Source organism: Apium graveolens, chromosome 6 (assembly GCF_009905375.1).
Source record: "Apium graveolens cultivar Ventura chromosome 6, ASM990537v1, whole genome shotgun sequence".
Lineage (NCBI taxonomy): Eukaryota > Viridiplantae > Streptophyta > Magnoliopsida > Apiales > Apiaceae > Apium > Apium graveolens.
Genome location: NC_133652.1, coordinates 126,112,261 through 126,125,622, shown reverse-complemented (window position 1 = coordinate 126,125,622; position 13,362 = coordinate 126,112,261).

Genomic DNA, 13,362 nt, shown 5'->3' with positions numbered 1-13,362 from the left:
CAGAGAAGACCTTAGTAACTACATCACACATGAAACTCCATTCCTTCCTAAGACCCATTCTCTTAATATCACTCATTTTAGAAGTGGAAATTGCATAGTGAATGGAATTAAGCAGATTGATAATATCAGTGTCATTGTGTGGTGAAGTCACATTATTATCAGGAATTTTGAAACATGCTTTTATTACATCACTATTGATACAGAACTCATTACCTTTGATGGTTGGAGTGATGGTCTTGTCAGCAGAGTTGTAAATAGAAGTGGTCCACATCTCTTCAACAACCTCACAGAAGATTGTGGGTGACTCCAGCATGGCATAATTTAGCTTGCAATTCTTCACAAAGTCCATCATCTTGTGATAGTCCTCTGATTGCTGAATACCCTTATTGACCAAAGTAGTGAAGTTGTTCTTCTCATAAATGAACCCAGTTTGAGACATAATCTTTACTACAGGAGCCATTGTTAGAGAATGAAAGCTTGAAGAGAAGGAGAATATTTGCTTAAGAGAGAATGAAATAAAAGCAGTTGAATTTGAGAATGATAAAAGAAAACAATTGCTATGAAATAAGCTTTTATACTATCTCAAAAATAACTGATAAAAATAATAAAGTAAAGTAAATTAACCAATAGAAATTGCCTAAAATAGCCGTTTTAAAATAAAACTGTAAAAATTCCACCCATTATTCGTCGTGTAATGCTTACAAACTGTAAGTATACTCGATGGATAATGTTCAGGGAATTAACGGCTGAGATTTAGACAATTCGACGGATGAGGATAAACTGATATCCGTCGAGACATAAAGTATTCCAGAAAAATAATTGACTTTTATTAGCAAGTAGTATATCGACGGATGACTAAACTCAATGGATAAGGGTCATCCGTCGAGATGCAAATTTTGACTTAGCCAAAATTTCATCCAAGATTAAAAGATTAACTAAATTTCTGGCTTCATTACAACTTGAAAAATAACTCAGATAAATTTAAGAGTAATTAAGCATACCTAACTCACTTACCAACCTTGAAAAGGTGGATTCATCTAGTGGCTTGGTAAAGATATCTGCAAGTTGCTTCTCACTTGGAACAAAATGTCATTCCACAGTACCATTCATCACATGTTCCCTTATGAAATGGTACTTGATGTCTATGTGCTTTGTCCTTGAATGTTGCACTGGATTTTCAGTGATGGCAATTGCACTTGTGTTATAACAGAAAATAGGAATCCTTTCAACTTGCAAACCATAGTCTAGCAATTAATTCTTCATCCATAATAGACATATTCTGGAAAATTTGGATCTTCAAAACCAGGAGGTTGACTAACATACACTTCTTCCTCCAAATCTCCATTTAGAAAGGCACTTTTGACATCCATTTGATAGACCTTGAAATTGGCATGGGCTGCATAGGCTAAGAAGATTCTGATGGCTTCAAGTCTTGTAACAGGAGAAAAGGTTTCATCAAAATCTATTCCTTCTTGCTGACCATAACCCTTAGCAACCAATCTAGCTTTATTCTGATTACTATGCCATTTTCATCCATCTTGTTTCTGAATACCCACTTGGTGTCTATTGGATTCTTTCCTTTAGGCTTGGGTACCAGCTTCCATACATTATTCCTTTCAAATTGGTTTAGCTCCTCATGCATAGCTAAAATCCAATCAGGATCCAACAAAGCTTCTTCTACCTTCTTTGGTTCTTCCTTTGACATAAAGCTGCTGTATAGACATTCTTCCTGAGTTGCTCTTCTTGTTTGAACTCTAGAAGAAACATCACCAATAATAAGCTCAAAGGGGTGATCTTTTGTCCATTTCCTTTGTAGAGGTAGATTAGCTCTAGATGAAGAGACCTCATGATTGTCTTGATGTGTGATTGAGTTTTGATTGCTAGAAACTCCCCCTGAGTTTGTGGATCTTTGATTTGAGAAAGGAGAATTTTCTATAAGTGATCTGTCTTGACCTCCTGCTCCTTTTGATAACCCAATGGATGGTGAATTTTGAGTACCGACGGATGAGGCAGGTTGTCTTCCGACGGATAACACAGATTGCCTTCCGACGAATGAAGCATTATGCAATTCAATGGATGTTGAGTTTTGTGCTTCATTGGTGGTAGATTTGTCTGCATTATCTTTAGACACTGTTTCTTGATCACTCTCATCATCACTGTCATCACTAACCATCTCCACATTGTCGAATTTGAGGCTCTCATGGTAATCTCCATCTTTTAGTCCTTCAATCTTTTTATCATCAAACACAATATGTATAGATTCCACAACAATGTTGGTTCTTAGATTGTAGACTCTATATGCTTTACCAACAACATATCCAACAAAAATTCCTTCATCTGCTTTAGCATCAAACTTCCCATTTTGATCAGTTTGATTTCTCAGGATATAGCATTTGCAGCCAAAGACATGAAGAAAGTTTAGAGTTGGCTTCTTGTTCTTGAACAATTGATAGGGAGTCATGCATCTTGCTTGATTAATTAGAGAAATGTTCTGAGTGTAGCATGCAGTATTTACAGCTTCGGCCCAGAAATATGTTGGTAGTTTAGATTCTTCAAGCATTGTCCTTGCAGCTTCAATAAGTGATCTGTTCTTCCTTTCCACTACTCCATTCTGTTGTGGAGTCCTTGCTGCTGAAAACTCATGCAGTATCCCATTTTTTTCACAAAATGCTCTCATGACAGAATTCTTGAATTCAGTTCCATTGTCACTCCTGATTCTTCTAACTTTGAAATCAGGATGATTGTTGACTTGCCTTATGTGATTGATGATGATTTCACTAGCCTCATCTTTAGACTTTATAAAATATATCCAAGAGAACTTTGAGAAATCATCTACAATTACTAGGCAAAATCTTTTCCTTGAGATGGACAATATATTGACTGGTCCAAACAAATCCATGTGAAGCAGTTGTAAAGGCTCTTCAATTATTGAATCAAGTTTCTTCCTGAATGATGCTTTGATCTGCTTCCCTTTTTGGCAGGCATCACACAGTCCATCCTTTGAAAACTCCACTAGAGGAATACCTCCTACCAATTCTTTCTTTACCAGCTCATTCATGGTCTTGAAGTTTAAATGAGAGCTTCTTGTGCCATAGCCAACTTTCATCCTGACTTGCTTTACTGAGAAGACAAGTTACAGATTCTGCTTTAGTTGAGTTGAAATCAGCTAGGTACACATTTCCTCTTCTCACACCAGTGAGAACCACTTTGTTGCTTTGATTATTAGTCACAACACAGGCTTCTTTGTTGAAGGTTACTGAATTGCCTTTGTCACAAAGCTGGCTGATACTCAACAGATTGTGTTTGAGACCATCCACTAAGGCAACCTCCTCGATGATGACATTGTCCTTTGAAATCAAGCCATATCCCACAGTATAACCTTTGTTGTCATCTCCAAAAGTAATATTTGGGCCAGCTTTCTCCTTAAACTCTGTGAGCAGGGTAGAATCACCAGTCATGTGTCTTGAACAACCACTGTCCAAGTACCAAAGATTCCTTCTGTTTCCCTGATTGCTTGAGGAACTTGTCTCTGTTTCATCAGACTTGGCCATTAGGGCTAGATTGACATAGCTGACATCTTCATCTTCATCCAAACCATCTGCTGCCCAGTCATTCTCTTGTGTAATAAAAGCCCTTTCCTTTTGTTTGAGTAGATCAAAGTATTTTTGCTTATAATCCACAGACTCAAACCTTTTCTTACTGGAATCTGACTTTCTACACTCATTTGCAAAATGCCATGCCAAGCCACATTTGAAACATTTGAATTTTGACTTATCCACCATATTCTATTTGGCTTGGCTGCTCCAAAGTTCTTCTTAAACTTGAGCTTGGCAAATCTCTAGGATAGAAATGCTAGGTGCTCATCAATATCCTCCATGTCATCTTGGCTCAATGAATCTTCACTTTCTACTGTAAGCCCCTTGCCCTTGTTCTCACAGACCTTAGAAGTTGACTCAACAACTTCCATCTTCACTTCCTTCTCCTTTTCCAAATCAGCAACTAGTGCAATGGATCCTCCTTTCTTCTTTCCCCTCTCCATCCTTTCATCCTGCTCTATCTCAAGCTCATAGGTCTTCAGGATGCCATACAGTCTCTCCAAAGTAAACTCTTTATAATCTTGTGAGTTTCTTAATGAGACTGTCATTGGTTTCCATTCCTTTGGAAGAGGTCTAAGGAATTTCAGATTAGAGTCTTTGGTTTGATAGACTCTTCCATGCAACTTAAGAGCATTTAGTAGTTTTTGAAATCTACTAAAAATGTCAGTGAGTGACTCACTTTCCTCATTATGAAAATGCTCATATTGTTGAATCAAGAGCTGCATCTTATTTTCTCTAACTTGCTCAGTGCCATCACAGATTATCTGTAAAGTATCCCAGACTTCCTTGGCAGTTTTACAGTTGATAATGTTGTCAAACATGTCTGCATCAACTCCATTGAACCGAATGTTCATGGCCTTTTTATCCTTCCTGACTTGTTCAATGTCAGGATCAGACCATTCGTGCCTTGGCTTGGGAACTGATGGCTCGTTTCCTGTTGCAACTCTCATTGGAACATGAGGGCCTCTTTCTATGCAGTCCACCTAGGCCTCATCTTGAGAAAGCATATGAAGATGCATCTTTACCTTCCAATGATGGTAATTATCTTTATCTAGAAAAGGAATCTTGACTCCAACTTCTTTCTTGTTCATCTTGCTGAATTGTTTTGATCTTTAAACTCTTTGTAGATTAAGAGCTTGCTCTGATATCAATTGTTAGTCCCTTAACAATATAGCAAGAATTATAGAAGGGGGGTTGAATGGAATTCTTGAACCTTTTTCTCAAAATAAAAATGTTCAACTCGAATATAGATATAAGTGTTTTGATTAGCACAATGCGGAATAGAAACTTAATTGAATCAAAATATAAGTAGTTAAAAACAAGAGTCTTTAAAAACTTTCTGGTGGATTTAAACAATTCCACCAGAGATATATATTATATATCGAGAGGACTCTTTGTGCAAGAATGCTCACAGCTGCTTACAAATTGAACTACTGAGAATACAGGGAAATGCTAAAGATTCTGCTTACAAAGATTTCTCTGTTTTTTTTGTATCTCAGCTCACTCTATATTTGCTACGTTCTTGGTTTATATATTACCAAGATTACAAAGTCAAAAAGACCGAATAAATATAAAAACTATCAGTCTTAAGCTTTGCTGCTTTTCGTCCTCTTTTACCCAGTCAATGGGCTTCCATAGTAGATTTGTATACATCTCGACGGCTTTGCTCAGTTTTCACTGTTCAACTGCTGTTTGAATTCTTTTTATGATCATCCGTTGGACTTTACGAGTATCCGTTGGATATATGATCATCCGTCGACTTTCTGAACATCCGTTGATGGCTTCATTGATTATCCATCGACTGCTATATTAAACATTTGTTGATAGTCATTTGATCATCCGTCGATGGCTTTGTTAATCATCCATCGGTAGCTATTTTGGTACTTGACTTCATTTCACTTATGCAGAATTACAAGACATCATTTATATACAGTTAATCAACCTATTCTGCATATCTAGTTAAAGTCAACATGACTTGTAGACTACTACAGAATCTATACAAAGATGTATACAGAACTGTGCTATAGACTCATTATTACATAAGCTACTCACTCGATGGATAATAAGTTAACATCCGTCGGGACTGTAATGAGTTATCCGTCGGGACTATAATTCTTATCCGTCGAGTGCTACATTATTTCACTAAGTAAAATCTACTTAGATGTTTTGTTTATGAAATCATCAAGTACACAACATATGCACAACAGAAGTTCTCCAAACATTTTGCTTGGTGATAGGTACAGCTCATCTCATATGTATATATATGTAGTTTTGAGAATTTTCGGAGGAAGTACTAAGAAAATGTGAGTTGACCATTGTCAACAGAGATAAATGAGGGGGGAGTTTTTTTTGAAACTATATTCAAAATATTTAAAATAAGTTAATATAATATTTTTCAATGATTTAAAAGTATTCGAATGACTTTCTGAAATTCAGAAAGTATTTTAAAAGTTGGTCTTATAATTTTTAAATCATTTTAAATTACTAATTAAATATTTAATGATTAGATAATAATTATTAAATAATTAAACCTCAAATAATTATATATTTTAAAATAATATTTGAAATAATATTCCTCAACTAATTTATGTTGAAATAATTAAAGTAATCCTTAATAATATATTTAATTGAGTTTGAAATAATAATCGTTGGAGAATACTCCTCTTATATTAAATAAATAACTGAAATAATATTCATTATTCGAATAATAAAATATAGTTGAGGGAATACCATTTTTGGAAATCGTTTTAACTAAATTCGAGGTATCTTACTATTTCGCAAGTGAATGTCAAGTCCCTTGGAATAAAACAAGTATGAACTTTTAATCGTCCAAAACATCTCCGGGATGATTCCCGGGTTTATACTTTATAAAAACTGACCGACTCTCGGTCTTACAACTTATACATCACGCTATACTATAGCGTTAATATTCTTAAATAAAACATCTCTGGAATACTTCCGGGTTTTTATCATATTATACTGACCGATCCTCGGTCTAAAATATACTCCTCATATATATAAAACGCTACTCTCTAGCGTTATCGATTGAAATTCGGTAATATTCTTATACCAAAATTATTATCATATTATATGATATTATGTAACATAATTCGTAAAACCCCGTAAATATAGCATCATGTATATATCGACATAATTTGAAAACAAACACAACAGTTTCAAAAAGGTAGGGTTTGAAAACTTGCCTGGAGTCCAAGATACGTTTTCCGACTTCCTCTCGTTCCGGGTTTTCTAATCAACAATTATTATAATCTTAATCAGTATATTCCTAATCTCATCACCAACTTATATTTCTATATTCGACCGACTCGAAATAAGTATAAATCCTTGGTCGAAACGGACAGTCAAAGTGGTCTTCTAGAGTTGACTCTACCGAATGTTACTATTATGTGACTCACACTCTAATATTTTTAATAAATTGTAAAATCAATATTTTAATACGAAATCACCTCGAGGAGATTCTTGAGTTATTTTAATATTTATCATAAAATTTTTGTTTTGATAAAATGAATTTAATAGGGTAAAAAGTATTTCAAAAGTTCGGTCAACCACTGAGTTTTTCTATTCAAACCGCTTTCACTGAAACATTAATATCTCTCAAACCATTAACTCAATTGATGCACCATTTTCTTGTACACGATATAGACAAAATTTAGAACACATCTTTGGAAAATGGTTTTCTGGTAACAGGGTGAAAATCCCGAAGTGGCAGTTTTCTAACAGGGGGTTGCTTTTGACGTTCGTACTCCGCGCAACTTCGGCTCCGACATTTTTATAAAATTGAAAATCAACATTTTTACTTGAAATTTTTATGGAGGTTAATAAACTGTATTTATTACTCTCTGTAAAAATTTCATGATTTATGAATATTTTTAAGTCGGTCATTTCTATTTCCAAAGTTCGTAATTCGTAGCAGTTTTTGTCGCGTAAATCACTTTTACTAAAACGGTCATAACTTTAGAGCCGTACATCGGAATCAAGAGATTCAAGCGCCTAAACGATCCTTATAACATTTTCTATCATAATAAATTATTAATTTTCAAGAAACTACAGTGTATAAATTCGGAAAATTCTGCAGAAACTTAATGTTGAGTTTTGTTCATTTTATCGAGATTACGTTTACGATCCGAGTTTTGTTACGTCTTAAATATCTATACTACCACCAAAAATCATCAAATAACCACTCTAACACTAACTCCTCCCAATAACATCATGTTATTGAGGAAAAAATCATCAACCTTAGAACTAATTAACTAAACATCAAGATTACAACCAATCAACCACTAAGACTAAGTTTATAACTAGGTTTTCAAAGATTCTTGAAAATTAAACCTTAAATAAATATTGGTCAAGGATTTATTCCTTTATTGAAAGCTTGAGATGTTTTCTTGATGATGGTGGAGTTTCTGGAATGTTTGGTAGGGTTTTTGGAACCTAGATCAACCATTAAAATCAAGAAACCAAAGAAAAGTTACTATTCATACTATTCATTATTACTTTTTTTGATTTTATTTCACCTATCAAATATTGATAAAATGAGATCAAAAATTTATCTTACCATATTTTAGGATGTATGAAGCTTAGAAATTAATGTTGGATTTTTGCCATGGCTAGAATTTGGAGTTTTGGTTACCTTCTTCCTTGGTTCTTGAAAAACTCGAATGGAAGAGATGATGAGAAGGGAGAGAGTTGCTTGGATTATTCTTGAAGCTTGGTTGCTTATTGACTTGTATAATGTATATGTATATTGTATGTATCAAGATGCATCAATTTTCAAAGCCTTGGGTCATAGCTTGCACATCAATTTTTCCAAGTTTTGTCATGATTAAAAGAAAAATAAGAACCCTTGTCTTAGGGAAAATTGTCTCCTACTAGCTTTTAATTTAATTAGCTAGATTGGATAATTTTTTGCTAATTAATTTGCATGGGATATGCATGGCCTTGGTTAGTTTATTTATTCGCTTACGCATTCGTTTGGTCGCTTATTTATTTTTGTGGTAAATTTCGTAAGGGGTTCGTGGGGTAAATCCTTTCTTATATGTCCTTTACAATTTAAAGCCTTTTTTGTAGGATTTTAGATTCGTAATTATATTGTAATTCTCGTGTTCCTCGATGGTTCGTAGATACAGTCATTTTACAAAGTTCGTTTTCTTCGAAAACTAATAGCGTTTACATACACTCATTTGGTACGTATAATCACATTATTAACTCGAAATCTTAAATTAAAAACTCGTATATAGTGTGGTCACAAAAGTTTTTATTAAATCGCAAGGTTACTATTCATAAAGGTCTTTTACCGATGTCAAAAATTTGGGTTCTTATAGTCTTCCCTCCTTAAAAGGATTCCGTCCCGGAATCAGTTTAGAAATAGGCGGGGATATATTTCTCACATGACCACCTCGAGTTCTCACGTTGACTTCGCAGTATTGGATCTCTTCATAAAGTTTCCACTCATCCGTCAAATATATTTCCGGGTACTCGTTCTTATAGACCTATGACCTATACACGTTACTCCACATACGCTAAGTCTGGCTGCAAGTTTATTAGCTCACTTCCAATCATATGTTTGGCGTTGATGGTTAAATTTTCTAACCTCGATTCGTGGTACTCGTTATAAACTTGGCGACCGTTCGACGATGGTGTTAATTTATAAGTCAACTTTCTTAGTCCTTTAATTCTTCAACCACTCCGATAAACCTTGGGTTCAACATTTCTTTCCCTTTCGAATCTCATCACCCTCGCCTGGAGGCACTTTCAACAATACTTGGTCTGTTACTTCACACTTTCTATCTTTATAGTTCTGGTCCGCATATCTCTATTATTTATCCTGGGCTGCCACTAGCCGAGTTCTGATAAGTTCTAGAAATTTCTTTGGTCTGTCGACTCAACTATGGTCCAGTATCCTCTGCTTACCAATTCCTTCCCAACCTAAGATAGAATGATTTTTTCTTCCGTGTAAAGCTTTGTATCCATTCCAATGCCCGTATGATAACTCGTTATTGTCGGTAATTCGATTCATGTAAATTGGTCACTTTATCTTCCTTAAAAATCTATAATATGGATTATTAGTGCATCTTCTAGTGTTTGGAACGGTCCTTCAACTTATTCAATTTCCCCTCTGTCACTCTTACTAGTGCTAGAGTTTCGCTCCTTAACATTTTCTCATTTCAGTGCATCATCTCTGTTTATTATTTTATGTAAGAAGCTCTCGTCGCATTTTTACACGCTCGTCTCCTGCTACACGCTTAGCGTCAGATTTAACATTTCTTCCTGTAATAACGTAAGGCACATCGTCGTCCTGTTGCCAACTTGAAGGAAGCACCATTTCATACGCAACTGATTGACACGTGTTAGAATCATGGAACACTCAGCTTCCGTTATCGGTCGAACTTCTTTAATCATTCCCCGTATAATATCTATAGTACTACGATACCTTCTGGGTCGTACTTGTTATTCTCGCTAGCGCTTTAGACGTATTCGCGTTTATTAGAGACTGATACCAGTGGCCTTTGAAGGGCGTGCATGATCTTCATTGCCTTCCGTCAGCTCTAACAATAACATCCTTCCTTTTTCCACGTTGTCCTTTGTAAGGGATATCGACGTCTATTTTCCGTATGCTTGCGTGGTAAGTATTTCTATACGAATTTTCTGTTAGTGATTGGCGATTCTCCTAATCGTCCCAAATAAAAGGTAAGCCGATAGACGTATCTGCAATGGTCTAGATAGTCCTCCCATTCTACTTGTCGATTTGAGAACTTTGAATCGTGCCTCTGTTCGTCCCTTCTCGCGAAATATCTTGGGTCCTTGTGTGGCGCGATATCACGGGGTCTCTCTATCACCAATTATCTCTTCCGCATTCATGACAATTTTATAGGCGGAGATCTATTATTTGTATAATAAAATAAGCGGTCTTATTTAACTTATTACTTAAAATCCTAAAATAGCACGACGGCTTACTTAGTTCCTGATAATCCTCCTCCAGAATTTATTATAATAAACTCTTACTCCCATTCGGGTCATTTACAGGCCGCAATCGCCAAAATTTTAATCCTCGCCTTTCCGTTTTCACTTTCATCCATGTCGAGTACCTACTTGCCCAATCAATGACATCCCTTTCATTTTTGGTCATGACTAATATCCTTTTACGTTTTTAGGCATCTTTAAGTCTTCTTGTTAAGTAATAAAGGGTTCTCTTCATGCGATCCTTCTCATCAGTTGTTCTGAGAGTTGTCATCCTCAATATATCTTTTCCAACTTAAAGTGTCAACCATCACATTGGCCTTTCCTTGATGATAATAGGTTTCTCAATCATAGCCCTTGATCAATTTGACCATAGCCTCTATCTCATGTTCAGTGTAAGAGAGGAATTTTTTTTCCAAAATTTCCTCATAAGTAAACTCTTTGTCCCTTTCAGTGCAAACCTTATTGCAACTATCCTAGATCATTATTAGAACACCTTATGTCACGGTCATTAAGCCGCATAGTCATATTATTATCTTCACACAAAATCTTTTTTTAAATTGTCAGGTATTGCTAACACGGGGTTGTTACTAATCTTACATTCACTTTTTCAAAATCCTATTCCTCGAATTCATATATGCTTGGTCTTTCCCGAATTCATTATTACTTATCCCGATAATGTTTCATAGAAGCGTACCTCACTAATCACGTTGTATCAATATTATCGTCCTTCTATAACCATGTTAAAGATCCTTATGATAATAACTAAATATGGTATTTCCTTTTTAAAACAACTTACTCACCACGATGCTCCGATTACACCATCTTAGCACTGAGTCTTCAATATCATAATACAACAATTGGTTCTCAACTATACCTCTCTTTATTCGGAAGGCAATCAGCCTTGGGAAAATAATTTTCATGATATCGATGAAATTTAGACAATCTTAACAAGATTTCAAAATCTAATATCTGAAGAAATAATGAGCTCTAAATAAAAGAGTCACAACACTCAAAAGATTTATAACTTGGAAGGAAGAATACAACAAGGAATATCCTTCCATGTCCTTAGAATTTTATATTATGATATAAAAAAGAATATCTCTTAAAAGCAATGATTGCTGAATAATAACATCATTCGGATGACACTTGTAAGATTTCCCCATTGAAAGAATACTTTTCTTTTCTAATAATGAAAGAAATATCGAATAACATTCTCAACCAAAGGTTAACCATTGAGGTTTCAAAGAGATGCTATTTTGAAAGAAGGAATTTTATTCAATGATTAAAAATAAGGAAGTTTATTGTTCTTCAATCACTTTATGATTTTAATCGGATATTCGTTATATAAATGAAAGAATATAACATTTCATGAACAAAATATTTCATAAAACTGAAAATGAATTCTCGTTTGAGTGGGCGAACTAGTTAGGTCTCAATTAAATCATTCTTTGAAAATTTCATCAACAATTAAATTTTGCATATATAAGGCACTCTGTAAAACAAACAAAAAATATTTGATTGGAAGTGGATCTTAGAAAAATAATAACTAGTCCATATCAAGCAATATTATCAACCGGGCCAGCTCAATTGGTTTGGCCCATAACAACTAGCTAGGACGATTAGCTAGGGTTCCGTCGTATTAATTAAAATTTCGACTAGTTAGGACAATTAACTAGTCATTTATGAGAACATATGCAACTAGGCATATTTCAGTTTGTTTGAAAAAAATTCTCAACATCGTAACCACTGAAGAAATTTGTGGCTACCCGGATGATGATTTTGAAATAAAGAGTTTTCAAATATGGGCCGAGAAAGAAAATTATAACTCTGAATCGAGTGGTCTTGGCATCAGAACAATCGATAGCCTCTCATCAAACATTTCTTGCCAATAAAATGGTACACTCAGAGGTGCCCTTGTTCACATACTTTATCAGATTGTCAAATAGAATTTAGTTCAGAATACCAATATCAAACTAATACCTTTACTATGATTTCAAAGTTCAATATACAATCTCATCCCGAATAGAAGAAAAGGATTCCCGAGGAATCTATGGAGATTAGATCATCCATGTTTTTAACAATTTGTTAACTATTTACAATCTTGACTGAGAAGAGTAGTATGAAAGAAGAGTCAAATGAAGATATTCATTATGAATATTCGTCGATAAATTGAGGAAAATTTATTAAAAATTCCTTGGATAATTGAAATAAAGTATATATAGCTCTGAGCCAAACAAGAAGATCATAATCTATGAATGAAAGTTCATTGATCAACTAAAATAATTGAACAAGTCCTGATGCGGAGAAAGACTATTCAAGACGGTCACATCAGAAGTTCAAAGTAGGGAACGAAAATGATTACCCGATATAACTTATCAAGGAAATACGAATTAGCAACAGTTTGGAGGGATTAGCGTGACAATGAGTAGGTGCCAAAATATTTCACAGATTATCCTAACTCTCGTTATTATCCGTCTGAGGATGATACCACCTCTTCGTCTTTGTAATTCCTTATTTCAGCTAGTGTCTCTTTCAAATCATTTTAAAATCGCTTACTAACTTGACTTTCGCATGTATATCTGTCATTCAGGTGTTTTAACTTGAAGACCTTACTCAGAAATATTCCAAAAACATCTTTTAAGCTGATAGAGCCTGCTACACGCATCCGTTACTAACTACAAGTGGCTAGTTCTCCCTGGGAACAGATCAAAGAGATCTCTTAGGGATCTCAATACAGTCCATAAGTTCGGTGGCATATGTGTGTAAGTTAACATACATTACCGAA